We start from the raw sequence: 22,099 nt of genomic DNA, 5'->3' as shown, positions 1-22,099 counted from the left end.
AGTAAATGCCTCTAAAATAAGCACTTGAAAGGATAGTTGGGGAAAGAGGGAGTCTAAAAAACTGAAAGAAAAAAGAACCCCCCCCCCACACACACACACACACAAAAAAAACAACCCACAAACAATAACAACAACACGACAAAACAAAAGCCAGAAAACAAAAGAATCCCACAGGTGGGAAAGGAAAGGGAGCTAGAATATACTTCTGATGGAAGTCTGCCCTCTATCGGCCGTTGAGGGGTTTAGATGGGAGGGGTTTGCTACATTGTGGAAAAGGTCTGAAAATCAAAGTGCCCAGTGGGGGGCCCAGCAGACAGGGGGCGTGAGGGGGTGTGAACGGAATTCTAGCGTTAGAGCCCTCCTCCCTGATACGGTGTCTAGTCCAGCCTCTCTAGTCACACTGTGGGATGTGCAGGTGGTTTATGTTTTCTTTTCCTGAAACAAAAAGAAAAATGTAGATGTTGACTTTTGAGTCTGATACACACACATACACTTAGAATTGAATTGCACAAGAGGAAAGAGTCTCGATTTTTAATGTTATTGCATTCACAGTAGAAAGATCTATGAAAAAAGCAGGGTAATAGGTCTGGCTCCCTACATCCGTGTCTCCCCCCCCCCCCCCCCCCCAACATCCCCCCACACACACACCATCCCATCTCTGGTTCCCTTCAGCTGGAGTCACCTCTACATGGGTTCTCGCTTCGTCTTGGCTTGGGCCATTTCAGTGATGTAGGGGGACACTTAATTTGGGAACTCAGCCATCTGATCTTGAGCTCTGGGTCTGTACCTGGGCTGTGTTATCACCACTTAGTACCACTTTTTCTAAGGGAATTCCTGCCTTACCTCCCCAGTCCGCGAGTGGCAGCTGCTCCGGAGATACTCGAAGAGGCATGTCGCAGAACACAGGTTCTCTTTCAGGGTGGGCCTAGGATTCCTCTCCCCGATTCCCTCACAAGTCTGAACAAGTTATTTATCCCTTCTGAATCTGTTTCCTCCTTTGTAAAATGGAGACAACAATACCAACCACACAAGGTATTGTGTGACTCAAATGGTTGTTCTCCTTCTCTGCTGTTATTTTGAGAGTCCTTTTAATTGAGTGCCTCCTCAAGGTTTACACCTGAGCTGGGATCCCTGCTAAGTGATATCTCAGCACCTGTTACTACACAACATCTGCTGACCACATATTTGATTTCTTTTTTCCTTTCGACCATCTTCCTGTTGGTCCTACTTTTCAGTTTGTCTAGTCTTGGAATCGTAGCCTTTGTGCTTTCTTTTGGGAACTTATTCCAGGCTAAGACTTATTTTAAAGGGTAATAGTTAAAAATAATGATAGTAATAGTAGTCGCTCAGCTTTATAGAGTGCTTGCAAATAAGCACTTCACATGGGTTAATTTAATTAATCCTTGAGTAGCCCATGGCCTAGGCCAGTGATGGCGAACCTTTTGAGCTCGGCGTGTCAGCATTTTGAAAAACCCTAACTTAACTCTGGTGCCCTGTCACATATAGAAATTTTTTGATATTTGCAACCATAGTAAAACAAAGATTTATATTTCTGATATTTATTTTATATATTTAAATGCCATTTAACAAAGAAAAATCAACCAAACAAATGAGTTCGCGTGTCACCTCTGACACGCGTGTCATAGGTTCGCCATCACTGGCCTAGGCCTTAGGTCATCTCCAATGCCTTCCGTTGTCTCCATTTTGTGGTTGAGGAGTCTGAGGCCCAGGCACAGAAGGTTGTGAGACTTGAAAGGTCTCAGAGCTCTGGGGACAACTATCAGGTTTGAAAACCCATCCTATTCTGCCTTAAGAACCTGTGTATTTAACTGCCCCTGGTAGTAAGGTGGTAATGGTGAGTTGCTTTTCTATTCTGGTTTATTGCTTTCTGTGGGCTTCAGTCAAAATTAACAACTGTATGATAATATCTTGCCTTCTCTGCTAATTTGCATATGAAAAGTTAAAATAGTGATTAGTGCTCTCCTCAGAATGGAAATATCTCCATTGTTTTCCTAATCTCCATTGTTATACTAATTCCCTGGGCGTATTGCCACATCTGATCCTCACTAGACCCTGATGAGATAGGTTCATAATTACCTGCATTTTACAGGTGGAGAACCCAAGACACAAAAAGGTTAAATAATATGCCCAATGACACACAATTTAAAAGGAAAAATTGGGATTCAAACGCAGACAGTATGGCTCCAGAATGCATGTTATGCAATACTGTTTCTAATATCTATAATCTATAATAATAAAAGGGTAATATGCTAATTAGACAGGATGTCTTTCCGGACGAAGTGCCAGAGCAAATCTGCCCGGGTCTCTGGTGCCTGCCAGCGGCTGGAGGGAAGCAGCCAGAGTCCCAGGTACCAGAGGGAAGCCGGTGCCAGGAACCGGGGAAGGAAGGCCTACTCTTCCACGAATTTTCATGCATCGGGCCTCTAATGTATATATATATATCCTTTACAATTACAAGCTCATTGGGGAGAAAATAAGAAAAATACAAACAATTTTTTTAAAAAAGGAAGAAAGATTACCCCAAATTTCACCATTGAGATATTAACCACTAATAACATTTGTTATACATTCTTGAAGACTTATTTTCCCCAATAAAATATAAAAAAGGATATGCATCCTACTTTATAACTCCTTTTTCACTTATAGCTATACATGGCTTATTGATGTTTAAGGTCAATAACTGTCTCCTTTTCACCACTGAATATTATTCCATTGAGTGGATCTACCATATTATATTTAATAATGCCATAATATACCTTTAGGGTTTTTGTTTATTTGTTTTACATTTTCACTGTTTTAAACAGAGCTGCAATGTATTCCCAAGTTTTAAACAATTGTCCAGTGATTTTCTTTGGTAAATTTCTAAAGTGAAATTGTTAATTGTGTGTCAAAAATCTGCCCATCTTTCACACACGTTGCCAGATTGCCCTCCAAAAGGTTTAATTTGCATACATTCCCTCCAACACCCAATGAAAGTGCTCATTTCCCCGGTGAGGAGGCCCTTCCAGTTATAAAGGCACCTGTTGTTTAAAAAGCACCTGATATTGTAAAGGTTTTTTTCCCCCTTAAAAAATGTTCAACATTTGGAGGTTTTGGCTATGAATCATCAAATAGTTTTAACCTGAAAAATGACCAAATCATGTAACCCGGCAAACGGTATGCAGTGTGATTTTAAGGGAAAGTGAATGTCCTCAATCAAAAATTTTCCCCTAGGAAGGAGTGCTTTTATAAAACTGAACTAATAAAGGAAGTAAATGATCGAGTCTCCTCAAAAGGTGAGGCTACTTTGGCTGATACTCTGTGCTTGCAGGCATTCTTCTGGACAGCTGGAAAACGCTCGTGGAAGAGGGCCCGGCCCTGCATTACAACAAGGAGGAGGAATTTCCACTTACTACATCGCTCCCGGCTCTCTATGTTCTCTGTCCACTCAGCTGCCTGTTCTACTACATGGTTTTAATCATCCAAAGAGTCATAGATCCAAATTGCAGACACTTTTTGCCAAATCTACATGGCATCTACTAATATGTTAAGAAATAGAATTACATTTGTTTAAAAGATGATGGTATTACTCAAAACATTCTTATAATGTTTATTCTGGAATTGCCTTGTAGTCCCATGAGAAAATAGCCTCATTGTTTACTTGTCATACCTGACCCAACATATTCTAACTCGAGTAGATGATATTCTTCATTCATCAGATTTGGCTCTAACATACTTTAAAAAAAAAAAAATCCTCATCCGAATATATGCTTTTATTGATTTTTTTTTTTTTTAGAGGCAGAGGAAGGGAGAAAGAGGGAAACATCGATCAGTTGCCTCCTGTTCACATCCCGACTGGGGATTGAACCCACAGTCTAGGTATGTGTCCTGACCGCAATCAAACCCACAACCTTTCTGCGTACAGAATGATGCTCCAACCAACTGGGCCACCCAGTCAGGGCTCTAACTTACTTTTTATCATCTCTTTCAAATTGATCTTCAAAGGATGGAGCTTTGTTAGGAATATTTAAAAGAATCAACCCATGCTCCAGAAAAATATCAAAGAAAGAGTTTTATAAAAATGGTAGGCATCAGTTGTTTCCATGGAACAAGCACATAGGGTTTCCAGTACTTGTGACAAGGAGACGTCACTCGTTTGAATGTAAATTGTGATATGATCACGTTCATTAGAATGCTGAGATTTTTATATTCCTATTCTATATTTCATACAGCTGTCTTTTCATTGAAACGAGAACTCACTACCTAGATTACCAATATCTATATTCCTTCTTTTCATCATGGACACATGACTAGATGCACAGCTATCTTCCTTGCAGTTGGATGGTGCAATGGAATGTGGGTGGAAAGGATGGGATCTTGTCTAGGCCGGCCTCTGAAACCTCTCCACAATCCTGCATATTTTTTATTCTCTGCGCTGGTAGGAAGCACTACATGGATAGAGTTTGGAACCACTAAATGGACAGATCCTAGGTCCCCGGATGACTACATGAAACAGACCTTCCATGTACGACATATTGACACACACACACCTCATTGAATCTCAGTGAGATTTGAGTGAGAAATCAGTCTTTACTGGGATAAGTCACTGAGATTTGGGGCTCGTTTGTTACAACAGTTAGCCTGTCCAAACAGACTACTTTAGCTTGAACAGAAATAACATTTACTGTTTATTCAGGCCCTAACTATTATTATATGTTCTCAGACAAAATGCAATTTTGACATAAACTTATAACTGAGTTGCATTTGTTTGTTGACTAATCCTGGCATTTAAAATATTTTCAATATTATAATGCTCCAAGAAGACCTTAGCATTTTGCTTATATTGATTAAAAGCAATTAAAATAGGTAGTATAGGAACTTTCCACTTACTCAAATGAGAGGGTGGCCATCTACATTGTACTACCCAGTGAGTTTTTCTGAGGCTCCATACTCTCAGACCATCTCTGCCCATGACTTTACAGTGGGTTACCGAAGTTATATGCACTCAAAGGAGAATGAGGCCCTTCAAATCCTCATTTTTTTTTTCTTTTCCCTCAAGTCCTTCAGAATATATTACTTCCTCCCCAAGCTTCTTCTGTAAAACTTCCCATGTGTGCTCCCCTTTGAGGCCTTCGTCACCAATCTCATCCTCATTGCATCAACGTCCATGGAGTTATTATGAACTTTAAATCCATAGCTCCTTATATTTGTCATTTGAACTTAAAGAATATTTTAATATTTTGATATTGGATTCTAAGGTCATCATATCCATCTCCTTTATTATTAATTTTCTTTGAGAACTTAATTGTATCTTGGTCACTTTATTGGCTACAGTGGTAGTTTTTTGCCAGCTTTTCCAAGCTCAAACTAAAGTTTATGCAACAAATCAAGTTCCATGACCAAATGCTAGCTGCTAGTAGGCTGTGACTGTGTAAATGACTACGGGTCAGAGATTAGCAATAAAACTGTAAGAGTAAGCTCATAAGGCATGAAACCATGCAGGAAGAGGATATAAGAAAGAGATTCCAAGAGTGCCTCTATCATTAGCTGATTATTGCCAAAGACCACGTCATATATTTTCTATTTAGATTTGCCAGGGAGAAGAGCTAACCAGCAATGCCAATCACAGGAGCTGGAACAAGAGGAATGACTAGTCTATTTTTTCCTTGTCAGATTATTGTCTAAATTAGGAATGTCCTCCATGATGGCGAGGCATTGTGCCAAAAAGTGCTCTAATGGAAAGAACATGATCTTGGGAATCACGTTGACAGGATCAAATTTTGACTGTGTTCATCCCTGTTGTATGACTTTGAATAAATTATTCTGTAAGTGTTTTATTTTTTTCATCAGTCACTTAGGGAATTAGCACCTATAGGATTCTGAGCATATAATAGATAATAAGTCTTTTAACATTTTTAATGCTGAGATTCTTAAAAAACCTGTAATAGGTTCAAATATTCACTAAATGTTTGCTACTTTTAAAGCTTGTGAGATGAGATCCAGTCTACGGTTCTAGAACAGGGGTCCTCAAACTACGGCCCGCGGGCCACATGCAAATACAAATATTGTATTTGTTCCCGTTTTGTTTTTTTACTTCAAAATAAGATATGTGCAGTATGCATAGGAATTTGTTGATAGTTTTTTTTAAAACTATAGTCCAGCCCTCCAACGGTCTGAGGGACAGTGAACTGGCCCCCTGTTTAAAAAGTTTGAGGACCCCTGTTCTAGAACATAGTAGTACTTCTGGCCTGTGTTAGGATCAAACCCATTACACTCCCTCAAAGTCCATATTTCCCATAAAATGTTACTTTTCACCTCTGTTCCTCCACTTACGGCAGGAGATGTCCTAACAGGCAGGATAGGGCCTTTGAAGCCAGGCAACTGGATCCTACATTCCTAATCACTACGCTAATGATAAAAATAAATGCCACTTTCCTTGTGCTTGAAGGTCTTCTGTCTAGTATGGGCAACTGGTAAATAAACAGTTTTAACATAGTATAATATAAATTTACATGAGGAAATTGAAGAAAGTTCCACAAAACCTTTTCATGAAGGAAAAGATAATTGGTTGAATCTTGAAGGAAAAATAGATATGAGGTTTAGGGTTAAGAGAGGGAGGAGAAGAGATTGCAAGTAAAGGAAACGGTGAAGTACCTACCATAGGTCTCATAGTAGGTGTTTAATATACAGGGTGGGGAAAAACTAGGTTTACAGTTGTTTGTATGGAAAATAATACAATAATTAATATATATTAATTCAAGAAAAAACTCTGTTTCATGTACTCACAACTGTAAAACCTACTTTTGCTCTACCCTATATGCTGGTGAAAGAAAGCACATATGCTTTTGCAATGGAAAAAATTAAAGTTTGAGGTAACTGGATGCCTGGTGGCAACTGATAGGAGACAAGGCCGGTAAGGTGGATCGGATGGCCAAGGCCCCAAACCTAGAGCAGATAGTGTAGACTTCATTCTATAGGAAAATACTTGGAGCTTTTAGAGACAAGTGACTGCATCGGATTCTTATTTTATAAAGACACCATATCTTTTCAATTTCAAGACCCTTTCACAATATTTTAACAACTCTGAAGGTGAGGTGTATCCCACAGTTGATTTCATGTCACAGTTTAATCAACAGTTGTTTACTTTCTTTCCCAGTGGTTTATAAAATAACTAGAGGCCCGGTGCATGAAATTTGTGCAGGGGAGGGGGTCCCTCAGCCTGGCCTGCACCCTCTGGCAATCCAGGACCTTTCAGGGGATGTCGGACTGCTGGTTTAGGCCTGGCCCCAAATGTCACAGCTGAGGTTCTTGGAAGTGGCCCAGCAAAGTTCCTTCCTGCCTTCTTCCTGCCCTGACCCCAAGTCTATGGCTTAAAAATCAGGGCACCAGGCTGGGGCTGAGCACCCACCCCAGGGGCCTTTGTAAACATGGCAGCTACAGGCAGGGGGAGTTTGAGGGAACTGTAGGAACTTGTGGAGGCAGCAAGAACCAGGGGAGGGCAGTGCCCATGGGGAAAGGGGGCATGGGGTGGAGGAGGTATGCTACTCTAACAGAGACTTAGAGGTACAGAGACTAAGAGAGACAGAGATGGGGATAGAACGAGTGACAGGAAGACAGAGACTCAGAAAAAGCAAGAGAGAGATTGAGACAGAGAAAGATTCACAAAGAAGAGAGACAGACAGACAGAAAGATGGAGTCCTGCTCTGTATGAGTCAGCGGGGCCGGGGCTCACATGGGATGTGCCAGTGTGACGGTAAGTGCATAGTTGTGTTGCATGAGGGAGGTGTGCTGGTCATGCAGAACCAGCTCCTTCAGAGACCCGTACAGGTTGTAGGGCTCCGCAGAACCCAAGCCAGTGGCCATGCGGTAGATGACACAGTGCTTGGTATCGCCATCCACCACCACCGAGCAGGCACAGCAGCCCCGCTGGCTGCTCTCACGGATGAGGAAGGTACCATCCTGCTTGCTGTTCAGCATTTCCTCAGCCTGCGAGCGGTTGATCTTGCCCACATACCAGATTCGTTCCTCATGGTGGGGAGGTCTTCCTCATCCTCCATCAGTGCATACCGGTCGTCAGGCTCATTTTTGATACCCAACCAGTGGTTGATTTTCTTCTGCCCGGCGCCTTTCTGGCTGAGCCATACCAGCTACAGGTCTCGGATCTTGCGCAGCTGCATGAGGTCTGGCTTCAGGCTGTTCATGCGCTGATCGATCTCCCGGTTGTCTGAGGCCTGTGTCCGCAGCTCCTCTTCCAGCTTCGCGCGGCTCTCGTGGGTCCCCGCGATGCGAGACTTGCGCCGTTCTGAGCTCAGCAGGATCCTCTGCATCTCGTTTTCATTGTCCGCATGCCAAGCACTCCAGGTACTCCTTGCTGCACTTCTCTTGATCTGGCTCTTCGAAGATCTTGATGGTTTCATTGAAGGCTTTGATCGCGTGCGCTTCAGCTGCAGCTATTGGGAGGTGCGCGTGTGCTCCTCGTAGAGCTGGTCTTACTCGCGGCTCTTTGTCCTCTGCTTCAAATCAAGGTAACAAAGGAAACCTTTAATTATGATCTTCCTCGAGGCAAGGGAGGGAACAGCAAACTTCAATCGAAATAATTTCCCGCCAGAAGTCACGTCCAACTACTGCGAGACTGGACAAAAGGGCTGACCATGTACACGTGCAGTAACAGGCTCACGGCCTAGCAGCCGTAGGGGCCCAGGCGTCCTCCATAATCCCACAATCCTCTAGGCGCCCAGGCTCCTCCACAATCCCACAGTCCTCTAGGCGCCCAGGTGTCTTCCACAATCCCACAATCCTCTAGGCGCCCAGGCTCCTCCACAATCCCACAATCCTCTAGGTGCCCAGGTGTCTTCCACAATCCCACAATCTTCTGGGCGCCCAGGCTCCTCCACAATCCCACAATCCTCTAGGCGCCCAGGCGTCTTCCACAATCCCACAATCCTCTAGGCGCCCAGGCGTCCTCCACAATCCCACAATCCTCTGGTTGCACACTTCCGGTTTTTCTAGCGCCTCCTTAAGTGGTGTTTCCTTCAGTCGCGGTGCAAGTCCAGGCCTCTAGTTGGAGAGGGTTTTTCTGTTTGGCGTTGATAGCTGTTTGCTATTTGGAATCAGTGAAGTGTCGGGAGAACTGCCGCTGCCCTGAACACGTCGGTCCCAAGCGCGCTCATGAGACAACCGCCCATTCAGTCCCCGGCTGGCGCCGTCCTGGTCGCAGTGAGAAAGGTACTGAGCTGAGCCATTTTCCCATCGGATCTCCCTCTTCCTTCCTCAGCACAATCCAACCCGCAGACTCTTAAGACCTTCCCCCCTATTTCTTTGACTTTCCCCCATCAAACTTGCACCCTATCGCGTTGCCTAGGGGTGCCCCTAACTGCTCTCTGGGGGGGCGAGGGGCAGCCTGGGTGAGGGGCCGTGTTGTTCTGGTCTCTGGTCGTTAGGGTCGCTGGCTTTATATCTCTATCTCTATCTCTATCTCTATATATCTATACCTATACATATAGATAGATATAGATATATAGATATATAGACATAGATAGATGTTGCTGCTTGCATGTGATGGTATCTTCTATTTAATAAAAAGTTGAAATTATGGCAGCAGAGGAACAGAGGGACAATGACTGGAAGCCAGAAAACTCGTTGGGAGACTTACCAGATAGCATAGCTGTGGGGTAGTGGGCTGTGATGCAAAACATAATATGACGCAATAGATTTTGAAATTCTAAAATAGATTCGGGGCTCCCTGAGTCTAACAGATTGAACAACTTTTGGGTCTTCATCTTGTTCTTTACCGCATTGGTGAGAACCTAAAAAAAAGCTCCTAGCTTTTCATTAAAACCACATTTTCTTAGGTGAATAACTTAATTATAAAGAATACCATGTAGCATCTATTAGGAATCAACATTTTGTGAGGAAAAGTACAGGCCGGTTGAGCTGGAGGCCCCTTGAGTGCCCTACCCAGGGGCGTCTGCTCTTTGCCCAGAACTTTCTTACAGAAATAAAGAAAGTTTAAAGTCCTGGAAGATGCTTCAGATACCCCTGGTTCAACTCCTTCATTTTATAGATGAGGAAAATGAGCTTTTGGGGGTGCTGTTCACCTTAAATTTGCTGACTCTTAGCAGCCTCATCCACGGAGGCTCTAGCCTGGACCCCCACCCCCTGCCCCTCTGCATTGCAGGTTCCTTGTCTACCTGCCTCTGGATGTGCCCTGACTCCAGTTATTGAGCAGATAGCAGGAAAGGACCTTTTGCCTCTAATTGCCACAGTTCAGGGTTAATCCATTTGTTATTAGTTCCCCTGTCTTTTTTTGGATTCATTCTATAGCTGGAATCTAATTCCTTTTGTCTAAATACCTGGTCATCGGCATCCAAACCTCAGCTGATGAGTGGTGGTGTCTGGGTTGTGCTCTGTGGCCTGGGCATTTGCTGCCTGAGTTTCTAATAGGTACCACCTGTCGCTCTGTGCACCAGCTCCTTCCACACCACCCTGAGGCACTTCACCTGGTCCAGAATAGCAGTCTCTAGAAAACAGAACTCCCCACATTACTGTTTTTTTCCCTCCATCTGACTCCAGACTGTTTATATGGGGTGCTGGATGGAGTTCTGTTGAGTATTTACTTCTTTCTCCAAGCCCAAACTCTGGAACACTTATTCAACATGAACATCCCCTTCTTCTTCTTTTTTTTAATCTCTAAGAAATAGTACACACCAGTAGGCTGTGCAGGACTGCATCCCTTCTTATGGATTAGGCCAACTTTTCTATTCATTGGGGATCCCTTCTAATTGGCCTCATTGGTCAGGTGCTTGTTCTGATTATCAGTGCCCATGGAGTTTAGTTCTTAAATAATTTTAATGTTTTCTTTGCTTCCTAGCAACCATTCACTGAGCACATGGAATGGAGTATATGCTAAATGCTTTGCGTATCTCAACTCCTTTCCTCTTCATAGCAATCTCATCGTAAGGTGTGATCAGATATCTCCACAGAAGAGGGACTGAAGCTCAGAGACACTACATAAATATCCCAAGGTCATAGGCCACATGCCCGAGTTAAGACTGAGACCCAGGTTTGGTGACGCATACTTTATGCCTCATTATGACACTGTAGCACCCCCTATCCAGTGCCAACTCATCCTACATTGAGTCTGGCCTGGTTATCTCATTCCAGAACTAGAACATCGCAGTGGGCTGCTGGGGCTTCCATGCGTCACTTGCAGATCAGGGCAGTGGCTCACCTGTTCAGCACATTGAGTTTACCCAGCCTTAGCGACCAACTGAGCTTCCAGGGTTTCCCACCCCTTCAGCATCCAGCTTGCCCTTGTCCTGTTTCTCAACTATCTAAACCAGTGGTTCTCCACCTTCCTAATGCCACGACCCTTTAATACAGTTCCTCATGTTGTGGTGACCCCAATTTCATTGTTACAAATTGAACATAATTAAAGCATAGTGATTAATCACAAAAACAATATGTAAATATATATGTGTTTTCTGATGGTCTTAGGCGACCCCTGTGAAAGGGTCATTCAACCCCCAAAGGGGTCGAGACTCACAGGTTGAGAACCGCTGATCTAAACCCTGCTTAGGTGATGCAGAAACTGTAGAGACCTGTGCAAGAATTAGAACATACATTTTTATTCTCTTATTACATTTGGAAAGCCACCAAAGGACTAAGGTGAGAGTACCCTTTGGTTTCTGATTTGTATCTCACACTAGAAATCTCTCTTTATTTTTAAGTTCTTAAAATGAAATTTGAGGAGTCTGAATATATCATCAGGACAGCTTACCTCCAAATAGAGCAATGGAAGTACATGTAACCAATGCCTTAAAGTATGCCTGGTGGTCTAGGTTTGAGCAGGCCATGAAACCACACAATATTGCACTTAATAGTAGCTATTAGATAGCTGAGCCCTAAATGTTCTTGGTTCTATGATACATACTTTATGTGCATCCTCTCATTGAATGCCCAGCAGCATTGTGCAGTAGGAGCTGTTATCATCTTCATTTTATAGATGAGGAAACCAAGGCACAGAATAGCTAAGTAGCTTGTCTTGGGTCGTTATCCAGGTCGTAAGTGAAAGATTTAGGATTTGAAGAGAGGCAATCTGATTTTAAAGCACAGGCTCTTAATCAAGCCTAATGATTAGAATGTTTTACTTAAGTATATAAGAATTGAATATACAGATGAGTATAGTTTTCAAAGCACTGACATTGTCACTTTGGGAAAATAAATCTATTTTCTAAGAATGTTGCCATTTCTCAATATATTTTTGGAACTGACCTCTGATTCAATTGCAAATCTACAAGGAAATTAGACTCATTAGGCTCATACGTGGGTTTTGATTAAAAGCAGCATTAACATAGTATAAAAGTACTTCTATTAATCAATAAAAATGATGTACATTGCCTTCCCCAAATGGAAATGTACAAGGACAGGTAACTTACAAAAGGAGAAATATAAATGACCGATAAACAAATGAAAACATATTCAACTAAATATAGCCAAAGACATGCAAATTAAAATAATGAGAAAACACTTTTCATCTATCAGATTGATAAAAATTTTAAAAAATCCTCTTCCAGCCAGAGCTTGACAAACATTTTTTTCTTATTTAAAAAAAACTTTTTAAAAAATATATTTTATTGACTTTTTACAGAGAGGAAGGGAAAGGGATAGAGAGTTAGAAACATCGATCAGCTGCCTCCTGCACAACCCCTACTGGGAATGTGCCCACAACCAAGGTACATGGAATTGACTGGAATTGAACCTGGGACCCTTCAATCTGCAGGCCGATGCTCTATCCACTGAGCCAAACCGGTTAGGGCAACAAACATTTTTAAAGATTGGCTATATCCAGGATTAGCAAGATGAGGTCAATAAATACCTTTCGAATTACTGGCAGTGGTAAAACTTGGTATAATTTTTCTGGAAGGCAGTTTAGCAATACACATCAAAATATTAGCTGGACAAATCCCTGATCCAGATATCACAAATTTAAGAGTTTAAGAAAAGAATTCTTAGAAAACTTCTTATTCTAAGAAGAAGAGAATGCGGTTAGACGTACAAATTTTAATAACCAAGATGCCAATTATAGTGTCGTTTATGGTTAAAAAAAATGGAACATAAACTAACTCTGTTAATGGAGTTTTGAGTAAATAAATTTATGTAATGGAATATTATAGTTATTAAGATAAAATGTGGTTTTATGTTGACTATTTTGGAGAAATATTCACAATACAGTGCTCATTTTTAAAAGCAGGTGATAATATAACAATTACAGTAGAATCTTAGCTTACCTCATTCTATTTGTATCTATCTGTATCTCTATACCTATCTCTCTATACACAAACACACATATATTCTGGAAAAGCTATTCACCTAATACATTAGGAGTGATCATCTGTGTGTGTTAGGATTTCATACATTTTAAAAATATATTTTTCATGCCATTATTATTTCATGCAATGTATTCTTATATTGTTAAATTTTAATTTTATAATATTCTCTTTATAATCAAAAAAATAAAAATATTTACATTTGGGGGAAAAATGACTATGACCTAGCTAGATCATCCACAATCTTTATCAGACATGGTTTGCAATAATTTTGGATTGTATTATAGATAAGAAATACAGTCACAGATGAATATTTTGTTATGTGAAATAGAAACAATGTCAAAAGAGAATTTATACAACTATTTCATAATATCATTGAAACGAGAGTCTTCCAATGATGACAACATTTAAATGCTCAACATTTATTTGAAGATATAATTCTGGACCATTTGTTAACAAAATCATCTCCCCAATTTTACTGGTGTGCCTCATATACTCTGTTTATTTACTTCAGTTTTAATAAAAAAAATATGAGAGAGCTGAGTCCTAAAGAAATTCTCTCCCCTGGGGGATTATCAAGCTGTAATTTCTTAGCTTTGGCATGCATCTGAAAATAAATGCATATTTTTACTTGCTTGACCAAACTCAGGAATCTGCAGGTCTGCTAACATTGCATTATGTGGCTGGTGCCCTGAGTAAAACCAGGTGCCCTGTCACAAAAGCTGAGGATGCGCTTGTGAAATTTATTTTATTCCGATTTATGAGGACTGCTGCACACAAATAGATTATTGTAGTGTCTGTGATTAATGGGACACCACACGGCTGCGTGGACTTCATAAATCATTGGGTGCAATGTCTGAGTGAATTTTACTTGCAAAATCAGTTCCTATCAGCTTGGCTTAAAAACCAGGGAAAGCAGAAGGATATGTCCAGTTGTGGGAGGCATTGAAGTGGCGGAGCAGTCACTACGGGGTCCAGTTTTATGCCTCTTGTTATCAGTGATGTGGAAGAGTGAATAAGCAACACGCTAATTAAATCTGCAGATGGAATTGGAAATGTCACGAATGTGGAGAAGGCCAGGAAAATGATACAAATTGGCTTAAAGTGATAAGTAAGGGTTGGAATAAAGGCCAAAACTACAATAGACCTGAGCGTGCGTGCACACATATACACACACTCATGAATCATAAATGACTTTTAAAAATTACTTAATTCCATAACTCTTTTAAGAAACCAAATAGCATATGAAAAATACAACAGACCTGAGCATGAGAGCCCACTCGTACACACACACACACACACACACATACACCTCAGTCAATAAGTGATTAAAGAAATCAGTTAACTTGATAAATCTTTAAAGATCCCAAATATAATATGAAAGCAGTTTGAGTGTAATGAATATTAAAGAAGAATGACTGCAGGGCTTTATTCTAAGATCAGTAGCATTTGTTTTCTTTGTAAAATAATGATTTTATTGTTCATTTTTGATGCATAAGTAATACATATTCATCATAACAGAATCAGAAATGAAAGACCAGCAAAAATAATATTCTCTATAATCCCATTATTCAGTGGTATAATCATATACTATATATATATATACATATATATATATATATATACAAAAATATGAGATCATATTGCATGTTCTATTTGCTATCCAACTTCATTCATGTAAGAACACTTTTTTAAAAGGCCAGGTTCCTGAGAGCCTTGCTCTGTACCCACCTTTCTCTTGCTCATTAAATTTGTTCCCTTCGATCTTAGTAATTAGAAGCTCTGAGAGAATGACAAAGGGGTAATATTTGTAAAGGCTAAAGCTGGATAGAAAAGAAAAAAGGGAGTTTTCGTTGAGGATTCTGCCTGCTCCTCAGAAGACCTGACGCCACCAGCTCTCCATTTCTCTTAGCCCTCACGGTCAGCCTTTGTCCAAGGAGCCGTCACAGCCCCCGCGCCCACCTTTCCTGACCTGGGCTGAGGCTGGCCCTCTGATCCTGAGAATTGCTGCCATTGCAACAGAATCACTATTATGAACTGAGGAGCACTCCTATTTCCATAAACAATTCTAAAGGAGGAGGAAATCCCCTACACGATAGATTATTCACAAGAAGGTAGTAATCTCCGATGAATGTCCTTCATGGGGTGGAGTCAGGGGAGGATGAAAGGAAGAGTAGTTTGCTTTTTTCACTCCTTGAAATATAGCTCGGAGCATGAATGTATGTATAAGATGGAACTTCATTGCAAAGGAAAACAATAAATGAAGTAAAAGTCTAAGTCAGACAAACATAGGCAGAATCTGAATCCTACTATGACTCAAACGTGAAAGTATAGGGAGAAGGTTATAAAATCAAGGGAGACCAATGCACCAAAAGGTCTCCGGTTGGATTCCTGGTCAGGGCACAGGCCAGGGTTGCAGGCTTGATCCCCAGTAGGGAGCGTGCAGGAGGCAGCTAGTCAGTGTTTCTCTTGCTCTCCTCCTTTCCTCTCTCTCTAAAATCAATAAAAATATATATATAAAAAAAAAGACCAAGGGAGACCAGGATTCTTGGGGTTAATCTAGGAACATTGCCTTTGGCATCGGGTAGACTTCCCCTTTCCCAGCTCCCAGTTCTTGGTGAGGAGGGTCACACAGGCTGGCTTGGGTAACCTGTCCTGGCAGAGGCCAGATAAAAGAGAAAGAGCCGTGGGCAGGAGCCCCTGGCTACCAGTTTCCAGGTTTCTTACCACCCACCTGGCTGCCATTAAGTAATGCCTATCACCTCTTTGGGTCTCAGTTTTCTCGTTGATGAAATGAAGAGTTTGCTCTGGATTATCTCTAATGTCCTCTCCAATAGACCTGTGCTTCCAAATCTCGACCACACTTAGAACTACCTTGGGAGCTTTCAAAATCCACTGTGCAAAGACCTCCTTTCAGACCATGTGTATCAGAATCCCTGGAATCGGACAAGTGTCAGTATTTTTATGCTCCCCAGGTAATTCCAGTGTGCCACCGAGTTTGGGAATCTCTGAACTATATTAGATGATTTTTGATTCTTAAAAAATTAAGAATAATAATAGCTTATATATTATTTTTAATTGATTTTTAGAGAGAGGGGAAGGGAGAGAGAGGTTGAGAGAGAGAGAGAGAGAGAGAGAGAGAGGTGAGAGAGAAACATCAATTAGTTGCCACCCAAATGTTCCCCAACTGGGGATCCAACCCAAACCTAGGTATGTGCCCTGGCTGGGAATCAAGCCCGCCACCTTTTGGTGTGTGGGACAATGCTCTAACCAACTGAGCCACATCGGCCAGGACAATAGCTAATATTTTTGGGGTGCTCACTATATACCAGAAAATTTGTACATATTAAGCCTCATTTAAGGACCTCAGGAATTAAAATTACCATTTCTACTAATGCAGATATCAAGGACTAGAGTGCTCAGGTAATTTATCTGGGCTTACCCAGCAAGTAAATCGTGAACTAGAATTCTAACGTAGGTGATTTGATCCCAGGATCCAGGATCCTGCCTCTTAAACCATACTGATACACAGAAGAGTGAGCAGCCTCTTATAGAGGAGTTAGCTTTGGAAGTTTTGTAGAATTACTATTTTTTTTCATAAAATAAAACTGTGAGGACATTTTATTCTGGTTCTGTGTCCTGTCTCCCCTTCTAATTTTGTAATTCACTTTAATTTTCACTGAGAGCAGTGCAATAGGGGCTGCGTCACGAAGCATCTGCACAGGTATTTTCATCTTTGCTGATAACTGGATTCACATGCTGCTTTACTATGTGCTAGCCACTATCCTAAGTGTGTGTGTGTGTGTGTGTGTGTGTGTGTGTGTGTTTTCATATATTTGTAAAAAATGATGACAGTATTGTGAAGCTTCTCTCATCAAGAAGTTAAGTCTGTTTCTTTACCTCTTGACTCTGGACTTGACCATATGACTTGCTTTGGCCAATGAGATGTCAGCAAAGGTGACAAAAGAAAAGGGTTGAAAGGTGCTTTGGTACTGGTGGGTGACTATACATTTTCAGCCTTTAAAAGCCAGCCAGTAACTTCAGTTCCAGCTACACAGATACATGCTGAAGATGCATGGCTCAGTTACTTAAGCCAAGAACAAGACATGCGAGTGTGGCCATCTGGGACCAAGCAGCCCCTGCTGACCTGCCAGCTGACTGCCAGCATGAGAATGAGCCGGGGAGACCAGCAGAACCACTTAGAACCATTTAGCTGAGCCCAGCTCAAGTTGTCAACTCAAAGAATCATTAGCTAATAATTTTTTAAAATATATTTTTAAGTTGATGTCAGAGAGGAAGGGAGAGGGAGAGAAAGACAGAAACATCCATGATGAGAGAGCACCAATGATTGGCTGCCTCCTGCACTCCCCACACTGGGGATCGAGCCCACAGCCTGGGCATATACCATCACCTGGAGTCAAACAGTGACCTTCTGCTTCATAGATCGACGCTCAACCACTGAACCATGCTGGCCGGGCTAATAATTATTTTAAACTATTAAATTTGGGGGCAGTTGTTTTTTATTTAAGTTCATCAAAAGCTAATTGACACACACATTAACTCTTAGTTCTCATACAGCACTATGAGGTGAATTTTTATCATCATCTCCATATTACAGATGAGGAAATTGTGGTACAGGAAGGTTAAGTGATTTGTCCCAAGTTCCTGAGCTGGGAAGTGGTTGCACCAGGATGTCAACCCAGATAGACTGGCTCCATCCAGAGCCATGCTCTTGACCTCCATGCTATACTATCTTATATGTGCTTATCTTATAAGTGTGTTCGTTACTGCATTACTGCATTCATTTCCAATGACTTGGACCAAGAAACAGCACCAAAAAAGGAGAGGAATTTTATTACATTTTCCACTCCTAACATCACCATTCTAACGTTTCCTTCTCTTTCTTTCACCAATTCCTTTCTTTCAGCATTTATTAAGCCTCTACTATTGTCCAGGCTCTGTGCCAGGCATTAGGGCTATAAATACACATTTCCTGCCCACAAGGAGATGAGAGATTATAGGAAGAGACAACTGTATCAGTAAATAATTACAACACAAGATGAGAAGTGCTGTTATATGGATCTTCAGAAAGTACTATCATGGAGAAGGTGAAATGATTAACTTCTGCTAAGGGGTAGCTGGGAAGTCAAAGCTTGTCACACCATGAGCATTGTTACTTATATTGGTTTTTTTTTTCATATCTTCCTCATGTATTTACTCCTAAAATATGGAGACATGCTTCTTTATTCACATTTATTTTATGTGTTTCATACCTTCTTCTCTTCTGTTCTTCCTTCCTTGCATGCTATCTTTTTCAAATAACCTATTGAGTACCTACTTTGTTGTCAGGCACAGTTTCTAAATGAACAAGATAGGAAAGGTCTCTGCTTTTAGGGAGCTTATACTGAAATGAATGGAAACAGACCATAAATAAGCAAGAAAAAAAATCTTATTGGTATTAAAAGTGCTTTATAGTGCCTCAAACAGATGATGTGATGGCCATCTCAGATGGACCAAGTGGCTGCTTTAGATGGAATATTAAAGCAGATTTCTTTGAATCAGTAATCTTTAAGCTAAAATATGAGTGACTGCAAGTGAGCAATTCAAGGATGAGGCAGAAGAGTATTCCTGGCTGAGGGAACAGCTAATGACAGTCCCTAGACTGAGAACAAGCTTGGGGACAGGAGGACATTGTCGGGGTAGGAGGTGGGAAGAGGGATAGGGGAAAAGAGGGGAGAGACATACCTGTGAGAAAGGGGCCCATGGAGGGTTTTGGATGTCATGCTAAGGAGCTTGGACATTATCCTGCAGAAAATTGGAAGTCTGCAGGAGTTTTGAAGCCGCAGATAATATCAGTTTTGTTCCTTAGGAACATAACTGGCAGCTGTGAGGAAGATGGGCAGCAAGGTGGCAGACAGATGGCAGCAAGGACAGTGTGGGGACCTGTGCTAACGGGCACCGCGCCCGGAGGCTTCCACACATAGATGTCACCCTCGCAGGGAGGTCAGGAGGAGCCCTAGGCAGGAGGGGAGGTTGGAAAGGAAGGAAGACCGTGGCTGCCATAGGTCAGCAGGTCAGAGGCTGAGCCCGGAAAGCTGAGGGAATGCAGGAAGCAGTATGCAGGTATGGGGTCTGTCCAGAGAGGTCAGTGGAGGCTGGAATCAGGAACCTAACCAGTGAGAGAAAAAGGAAGAGGAACAAGAAACTATGGGACAGGAATCCAGGCCAGAGGGCCTGGGGAAGCAGTGAGCAGGCTTTTGGCAAGAGGTCTGAATATTAAGTGGCACAGGCTAGCAAACACGCCAGTGCTCCTGAAGATGTAGTGAACGTCAGAGTCACCTAGAGGCCTCGACACAATGCAGATTCCAGGGCCCCGCCCCCAGAGATCCTGATTCCTTAAAGGTCTGGAGGAGTATCGAAGAATCTGCATTTCTACAAGTCCCCGTGAGATGTGGATCCTACTGGTCCACAGCCTGTATTTTGAGTAACAAGGCTCTAGGGCCGTGGTCCTCAAACTTTTTAAACATGGGGCCAGTTCACTGTCCCTCAGACCGTTGGAGGGCCGGACTATAGTTTTAAAAAAAACTATCAAATTCCTATGCACACTGCACATATCTTATTTTGAAGTAAAAAAACAAAACAGGAACAAATACAATATTTGTATTTGCATGTGGCCCGCGGGCCATAGTTTGAGGACCCCTGGTCTAGGGCAGTGGTTCTCAACCTTGGCTGCACATTAGAATCACCTGGGGATCTTTTTAAAATCCTGATTTCTGGGCCTGATGCGAACCACTGCTGTAGGGGGACTGCTGACTCGGGTATTACGCATGAGGGTCAGGATTTGAAAACATCTGACCTTTCAGGTGTAGACAGTTACAGGCTGCAGAGACGTCTGGGTGGTGGAGGAAGTCCAGTTCCCGACAGATCAAACGTACCATTTAAGAGGCACCACGGCAAAGTGGGCAGCTGTACACGAAGGCCAGAGGCGGCTTGATAAAAAAATACATTGGTCCTTCTGCTCTGTAGGTAGTTGCTACACAGTGGGACTAATGGTTGTTTGAGGGAAAGTGAGAGGAGGAGGCAGGCCTGAGCAAGCACAACGTGTGCAGACACCGTCTCTTTGGAAATTGGATCTGTCAGCCAGGAGCAGGGGCTCTGCCGGATCAGTCCTTCAGGGCGCCGGCAGCCCGCACAGGGAACATCGCGCTTTCCCGGGCTGGTTGAACTCAGCTTCATCATGAAGCTTTTCTGAGGCCTCTGAAAATGAGAATGAAGGATTTGGTTGCATTATGAAAAAAAATAGGTGAAGATCATAAAATTCTCAAATTGATGAAATTAGGGTGCATCTTTTAACATGATGGACTGAAGAGGCTTCCAAAAATTAGGCCAACTTTTCTGAAGAGCTGCCAGTAATATGGCGTGAATACATGTATAAGCAAATGGTTCTTTTCTGACTTAAGCTGTGAGGGTAACACTACCACTGAAGCTGTGCCCTGGCCGGGTAGCTCAGTTGGTTAGAACGTCACCCCAACATGCCAAGGTTGCGGGTTTGATCTTAGACACTACTCCAGACCTTTAAGGATACATACAGGAAGCAGTCAATGAATGCATAAATAAGTAGAACAACAAATGGATATTTCTCTCTCTTCACCTCCCCCTCTTTCTCAAAAACAAAAAAGTAAAAAAGAAACCCCCTGCCCCCCCCAAAAGACAAACAAAATCACTGAAGCGATAACCAGTACAACCCAAGCAACAGGTGGCAATTTGCTTACATTGAGAGGTAGATTTGAAATTAAAATAGATTAAAATACTAGTACCTATATTAGATGAAAAGGAGTTGACTCATTTTCCAAGATCCTCCAAATATGGAAATTATTAGTCAGTGAATCAGCTAGTTTTTCACTAGGTATTAGCACATACAAACACATTCCTTTAAAATTCTTACCTATGCGACATACATTCCTTTAGTAGCATAAGCAAACACTCCATTTCCACATCCGTGAATAAGCGTAACAGATAATCAGAGCAACATCAGCTAGAACAGTGCAGGTATATACTAGAGACTCAATATGTGTTTACTTAACCAATGAGTGAATTAATGAATGAGTGCCAAAGAAGACGGTGGAGGTAATTGGCAGCCTGGCACTAGACCGGGACTACAAAAATGGAGAAAGTGTTCACTGTTTGGCTACAGAGCTCCACATTTAGAAAGCAGGAGATGCAGCGGGCTGGGAGAGGTAGCAGTGGGGGTAGGAGAACAGTAAAGCCTGGATTACTGGTGTGTGGGGGGCCTGGGGGACCTGGAAGATCAGCATAACAGAGACGTGAATGACTGAACCAAGGAAAAATACTCTAACAAAGTAACTCTTCAGACAAGAACCAGAATAAAATCAGCATTGATACGAGCAAGCTCTTGGTTATAATTATTTGGCAGCAACTGCTTGCTGCAAATCTCCAAGGTGAGTGGGAGAGGCCAATTGGCTGGATCAAGGGTTTTGGAGTTTATTCAAGCCATTTTGAAGGCCCTTAAGGAAACAAATGTTGTGAGGCTTGAAGAGTTGAGGATACTAAATTTTTTAGAAAGTGTTTATTGATCTCCTACTTTCAGGAGAAATCTTTTGCATGGCACAAAAGTGAATACGATGACATGCCTGCCCTCATACATCATACAGTCTATATGGGGAGATTATATATGTCCAGAAATAATTATATAATAGAACAAACTGAGATAAATGCCCAGAAGTATGAGAATGATTTAGAACATTCATTTC

At 41.9% G+C, this 22,099-nt stretch overlaps 1 pseudogene; it reads right to left on the bottom strand.

Moving 5' to 3' along the window:
- Positions 1-22,099, bottom strand: part of LOC139019618 (phosphatidylinositol 3-kinase regulatory subunit beta pseudogene) — a 132,687-nt pseudogene that overhangs the window by 3,188 nt on the left and 107,400 nt on the right.

Source organism: Myotis yumanensis, unplaced genomic scaffold, assembly GCF_028538775.1.
Source record: "Myotis yumanensis isolate MYYU_CA2020_CCGP unplaced genomic scaffold, mMyoYum1.0.hap1 SCAF_11, whole genome shotgun sequence".
NCBI lineage: Eukaryota > Metazoa > Chordata > Mammalia > Chiroptera > Vespertilionidae > Myotis > Myotis yumanensis.
Note: the sequence above shows the minus strand (reverse complement) of the source record. Positions and strands in the feature narration are given on the sequence as shown.